Source organism: Dipodomys merriami, unplaced genomic scaffold (assembly GCF_024711535.1).
Source record: "Dipodomys merriami isolate MVZ:Mamm:240054 unplaced genomic scaffold, mDipMer1.0.p SCAF_3, whole genome shotgun sequence".
NCBI classification, from domain to species: Eukaryota; Metazoa; Chordata; class Mammalia; order Rodentia; family Heteromyidae; genus Dipodomys; species Dipodomys merriami.
This window is the reverse complement of record NW_027204492.1, coordinates 72,969,154-72,975,462: the sequence shown is the minus strand read 5'-3', so window position 1 is coordinate 72,975,462 and position 6,309 is coordinate 72,969,154. Positions and strand designations below refer to the sequence as shown.

The window sequence follows — 6,309 nt, the reverse complement described above, 5'->3', positions numbered from 1 at the left end:
ACCCCATATGTGGAGCTGTAAGTCAAGTGGTAGAACACTAGCCTTGAGCAAAAACAGAACAAAACTCAAGGATACCACCCAGGCACAGAGTTCAAGTCCTAGTACCAGCACAGACACACAAAAAAATTGGACAGTGAGGGAAAAAGAAACTGGTGATTTCAGTATGGTAGTAAGAGCCTGTACTCCCAGTTACTCTGGAGCTAAGCCTGGAGGATCACTTGAGCTCAAGGGTTTGAGAACAGCCAGGAGAGCCTAGTGTCATTTTGTCTGCAAAACAAAGCAAAACAAAACAAACTGGAGGAAGATGTGATAGTCTACATGACACAGGTTTCTATTGAGAACAATGTTTCTTCACTTAGCTGAAATAATTTTTAAAAATAAGAGCACGAGGGAAGGGTTGACATTATTCAAAAAGAAATGTACTCTTGCTGGGCACTGGTGGTTCACACCTGTAATCCTACCTACTGAGGAAGCTGAGATCAGAAGATTGTGGTTCGAAGCCAGCCCAGTCAGGAAAGTCCATGAGAGTCTTATCGACAATAAATTACTCAGAAAAAGCCAGAAGTGGCACTGTAGCTCAAGTGGTAGAGCAAAAAGAAGGTCATGGATAGCACCTAGGCCCTGAGTTCAAGGCTCAGGACTGGCAAAAAAATGTACCCTTTACCTAACTTATGTAACTGTAATTCCTCTTCATATCACCTTTATAATAGCAATAAAAATTAAATAAAAATAAAAGAAGCCTTGGGGAGTTGGTGCTATGTATCTAAATCAGCATAAGGAAAAGGAGGCATGGGGTCCTTTCTCCCAAACCAGAGTTCTGGAAGCAAAGCTGTTGAAGGAGGCATGTGATTAGTTGTAAAGAAATGCTGGGAGGGCTGGGAATGTGGCTCAGTGGTAGAGTGCTTGCCTACTATGCATCAAGCCCTGGGTTCGATTCCTCAGTACCACATAAACAGAAAAAGCCAGAAGTGGTGCTGTGGCTCAAGAGGTAGAGTACTAGCCTTGAGCAAAGGAAGCTCAGAGACAGTGCCCAGGCCCTGAGTTCAAGCCCCAGGACTGGCAAAAAAGAGAAAAAAGAAATGCTGAGAGCAGTGAGACATGTTAAGACTATTCAGGTTGGTGGCAGAAAAGAATTGTTAAGACCATTTACTGAGCACCTGTTATGTGTTAGGCCCTTGTGCATGCACTATCTCACATGATCCTCAGTACAACGCCATGAGATAGAGTGTGCTTTATCCTCATATCATAAAGAAAACCAAGACAAACCCAGGTGAAAGGACTTGCCAAAGAGTCACAGAGCAAGTTCCAGAGCTGGGATTTGAGGCATGTCATGCTGACTCAAGAGATCATATTCTTTCCCATAGACTACTTTACAACTTTCCTTTCCAAGGGGGGGGGGGGGGAGAGACACAGAGAGAGAGAGACAGACAGACAGAGAGAGAGGGAGAGAGGGAGACAGAGAGAGAGAGGGAGAGAGGGAAAGAGAGGGAGAGAAAGGGAGAGAGAGGGAGAGAGAAGAGGAAGAGAGAGAGAGAGAGAGAGTATGCTAGAGCTTAAACTCAGGGGGCCTGGGCCCCACACCTTAGCTATTTTGCTCAAGGGTGGCACTCTACTACTTGAGTCACAGTTCCACTTCTTGCTTTTTAGTGATTGATTTGGGATAAGAACTTCAAAGCACAATCCTCAGATCTCAGCCTTATGAGTAAGTAACTAGGATTACAGCCCTGAGCCATGGGTGCCGAGTGTTGTTTTTTTGTTTTGTTGTCTTTTTTTTGGACCAGAGGACTCAAAACTGGTCTATGTTTTATTCTGGTTTTACCTCTTCTTTTTTTCCATAAATTGATATCTCTTTCCTTTCCTTTCCTTTTCTTTCCTCTCCTTCTCCTTTCTTTCTCCCTTCCCTTCCGTTTGCATAGGATTTCACTATATAGCCTAGGCTTGCTTCAAATTTCAAATCTACCTTCCCAGTGCCTAGCTAACCCAGGTTCCCAAGGCCTCCTCATTCAGTTTGTTTTTCTGACCTTTGTCAGTCTGTTTTATCAATCCCCAAAGCAAATCTTAATTGTATTCTTCTCTCTTCCCCTCAGGGGTTCCCTACAGACATTCTGGTCACCTCTGACTCTCTAGGTTCCAGGCCTCTTATCTTGAGTTCCTTGGGAGATAGCCAGTAGCTCACTGTGGGCCTTAAGAACCCTTATGTGGGCACTGGGATTTCAATTTTTGCTTTCCTATTGGAAGGTAAACTGATTTCTATGTCAACACCAGTGCCTCAAGGGTTGAATTTTAAAAACATCTAGGGTTGTGACCTGATTTTGAAATTCAACTTGTTTTCTAGACTTTGGGTTAAAGTCCGAGTATTGATATGCTTGCTCTATGTTGCGCCAGGCGTGTTTTGCTCTCAATTTTAATTAGGTAAGACTGTCAAGCCAGTTGCCACAGCATTAAACACAGTAATGAACCAAGAGATGGCATTTCAACTTTACTGTTTTCCTGTAAATATCCCCATTTTTTAGCCCAAGAAGTTGAGGCTCAGAGAGGTTTGGACCTTGCATCTGTGGCAATTGTCCTGTTGCCCAGGGGCAGAATCAGGTTTCAAATGTCTTTTCTTCTGATCTCAAAGCTTTTGTACACAGCACTACTTTTGCTGCCTTCTCTTTTTAAGAAGTTTAGATTCTGAGACCAGGCCCCCAACTCAAAAACCTGAACTTTTTTTTTTTTTTTTTTTTTTTTTGTCAGTTATGGGGCCTGAACTCTGAGCCTGGGCACTGTCCCTCAGATCTTCAGCTCAAGGTGAGCGCTGTACCACTTGTGCCACAGCACCACTTCCAGCTTTTCTGCTTATGTGGTGCTGAAGAATCGAACCCAGGGCCTCAAGCATGCAAGGAAAGCACTCTACCACTGAGCCACCTTTCCAGCCCCAAACCTGAACTTCATGTGCACACTTGCACATGTGTGCATGCGCACACCCACAGCACAATTATCACATCTGTCTATGTCTCTCTCTGTCTGTCTGTGTCCTGTCCTTTCTTCCAACTGAAGGGAAATCCTAGTGTTCAAGGAACTTGGGAACAAGGGCTGGATGAGGCTGTGTTCTGTCCACACGCCATGCTTTTGTGCCCCTGTTTCTCAGGCAACTTGTGGTCAGGAAGGGATATAGTAGGGCTTTTATATTTTCTTTTCTTTTTTATGTCGGTCATGGGGCCTGAAATCTTGGCTGGGCACTGTCCCTTAGCCTTTCAGCTCAAGGCTAGTACTCCACTTGAGCCACAGCGCCACTTCTGGCTTTTCTGCTTATTTGGTGCTGAGGAATTGAACCCAAGGCCTCATGCATGTTAGGCAAGCACTCTACCACTGACCCACCTTCCCAGTACTTTTATATTTTCTTCTTGCAGTTTCCTTCTAGGTTTCTGGCTGCCTTCATCACTTTGGTGTGGCTAAGACCAATCTCCTCCATTCTCTCTCTTTCTCTGCTTATCATCTCTGCCTCTACCCCTCCCCCTTGGTTTTGCTGTATTTCAGACATGGGATATAGCTTCTCCACCTTGCCACACAGAGGTTTATGACCAGGCTTGGTCTTAGCCACATTGGTCCATTCCATTTTCCTTCCTCCTACCCCTCTGATGTGTGATCTTTTCATATAACTTCTGCTAATGTCAGTACCCTGTCCTGTCTGGACTTCCCCCACTTACTCCTCCACCACCCAGCTGACTTCCTATCGCTCTTTACTTGGGTTCTTTACTTGACAGTCACCCTTTAGGGAATAACAACCCCATGGTTGTTAGGATGATCTTCAATTCACAGATGAGGTAATAAGAGAAGGAGTAGTCAGGAGCTGCTTGCTTAGACCTGTAATCCTAGCTACCCAGGAGGTTGAGATCTGCCCATCATCCTTTGAAGGCAGCCTGAAAAGTCTGGGGGATTCTTACGTCCAATTAATCAGCAAAAAGCCAGAAATGGAGCTGTGGCTCAAGAGCTAGAGTGCCAGCTTTGAGTGATAAAAAAGCTAAGGGATAGAACATAGGGCCTGAATTCAAGCCCCAGTACTGGCAACAACAACAAAAAGATATGGAGTTTATGAAACAGCTGGTAAGGAGATTTCAGAACTCAGTTCGGTGGGAGTTCTCTTGGCCCCTTGCCCAAGCCTGGGCTCCCTTTCCTATTGCTATGCTGCATCCTCATCTAGACTCCTGTCCACAAAAACTCTAGTGGTCTATCTTTTATCCCCATTTCATTTCTAAGTTTGAGCATTCTGCTTTGCCATTACTAGCAGCTGGAACAACTTTCAAACATCTCCTTTAGATCCCCAGGCCATTACTTACCTCAAGCTCAGCCTGAGTCTGCCTGCCTCCCTCAAGAAAGCGCAAATGCATTCATGAACTTATATCTTTGTAGCCCTGTTAGCTGGTTCTTGGTGGGGGTCTACTGAAGACTTTGTCTTCTTTCTGTCCATAGCCTCATACTGGATTCATGCCTGGCTTGCCTTGTAATCAGGGAAGGAAAACAGCATCTGACATTGCCCAATGGTCCAGCTGAACCCTAACCCCACATGGCAGGAAATGTCTCAGAGAAGTATACTTGGCCATCTTACATCAAGGAAGTTCTCAAGTCTATCTTTCTGTGAGTTTGACCCTCTGAGGATGAGGGAATCATTAGCTGAGAAAAAGTAGACTAAGAGAAGCAGTTTCAAGTCTGGAAAGAGGATAAGAGCTAGAGGATTCAGGGGAAAACTAAGCAAGCCTGGCACCTGGTAGAAGGGACCTTGCCTGGGATCCAAGGGAAGCATGGAAGGGAAGGAAGGGAAGGTTTCTATGTGGTAGAATGTTCAAGTCAAGAGAAGAAAGACCCATGGGCTGGGAAGGTGGCTCAATGGTAGAGTGCTTGCCTTGCATGCCTGAGGCCCTGGGTTTGATTCCTCAGCACCACATAAGAACAAAACCAGAAGTGGCTCTGTGGCTCAAGTGGTAGAGCGCTAGCCTTGAGCTGAAGAGCTGAGGGACAGCGCCCAGGCCCAGAGTTCAGGCCCCACGACCAGACCCCCCCCAAAAAAAAAGGAGAGAGGAAAGACCCAGAGCAGTCCTTACCCGACTTTTTGTCCCTCTGTGCAACACAAAGCCCTCCCTGGCCGACCTCCCTCAGTCCCCCAGACTCCTCACCTCCCCGAAACTGCCATACCTGGCTGCTTCTGCCCTTTCCCAGGGAATGTCTGCAGGCGTGCCTGTCCTATGCTACCACGTAGTGTCAGCCCAACCCAGGGGAGGGACAATAAGCCAAGGGCCGGAGCTAGAAATGGCCCACAGCCCAAGAGGAACCAAACATTAACCAGCCCCACCTCCTTCCCTACACAACTATTAAACAAGATTGATCTCTGGAGCTCCCAAAAAGCTTGGAGCTCTAGATCATATAGCCTGGAGTTATTTCCATGTCTCAGAAGAAGAAAGACATCACTGTCACCCATGTGTCCATGTTTGGCCTGGGGGGGAGGGGGAGCTGGACCTGGCTCCTCTATGTCCTTCAGTCTTCCCCCACCTCTGGCCCTAGGTGCATCTGCTTTGTGGAAATGTGGCTAGAATATTGGGTGTCATCCCTTTCCAATCCTATCCTCTAAACTATATGGGCATGCAGAAGGGAAGATGAATCCCATGGCTGGTAGGTGATCGTGAGGTCACGGTAGGGGATGGCAGTGCTTCCCATCCATATGGCAGTACATCACAGCACACGGACAGACCAAAGTGTTTCCAGTCCCATCCCAGAACCTTTGAAGCCTTCAAAGGAATTGTCTACAATCTCAGGACAGTTGAATTGCAAAGTAAATCTTGGCAATCATTAGGTAAACAGAGAATGTCAACCATTAACCCAAGGACCTGTCTAGTTTCAAGGTCTCCACCACTCAGGACCCTGCTAATTGTGCAGCTTCATTGACAGTGAAGGAAGATGTGAAGCCAGCTGAAAGTAATCCCTTACTTTCTGCTATTAACCAAGCTTAAACTCTCCCCCAGGAAGAAACCAGGCCTCACCTTACCACATATCTTCACTGGACACTTACTGGGAACCCTGCTGTGTGCTGGGATCAGGGGGTAGAGGAAGAATGGATATCCTAGTAGCCCTTAAAGAATTTATTGGGGGGGGGGGCTGGGAAGTTGGCTCAGTGGTAGAGCACTTGCCTTGCATGCCTGAGGCCCTGGGTTCGATTCCTCAGCAACACATAAGCAAAAAGAAAAAAGCCAGAAGTGGCGCTGTGGCTCAAGTGGTAGAGCGCTAGCCTTGAGCTGAAGAGCTGAGGGACAGCGCCCAGGCCCAGAGTTCAGGCCC

General features: G+C 46.6%; 1 protein-coding gene across 4 annotated transcripts in view; it reads right to left on the bottom strand.

The window, feature by feature from the left end:
* Gjb1 (gap junction protein beta 1) overlaps positions 1 to 5,253 on the bottom strand; it is a 10,587-nt gene extending 5,334 nt beyond the window's left edge. The window contains exon 1 of one of the 4 annotated variants that reach the window (XM_070040294.1): positions 5,173 to 5,253. The gene's annotated coding sequence lies outside the window, so the exon portion shown is untranslated. Of the gene's footprint in view, positions 1 to 4,319; positions 4,449 to 5,081; positions 5,131 to 5,153 lie in introns of those variants that run through there. The other 3 variants (XM_070040295.1, XM_070040297.1, XM_070040299.1) reach the window with 3 other exon arrangements.
* Between the last annotated feature and the right edge of the window lie 1,056 nt (positions 5,254 to 6,309).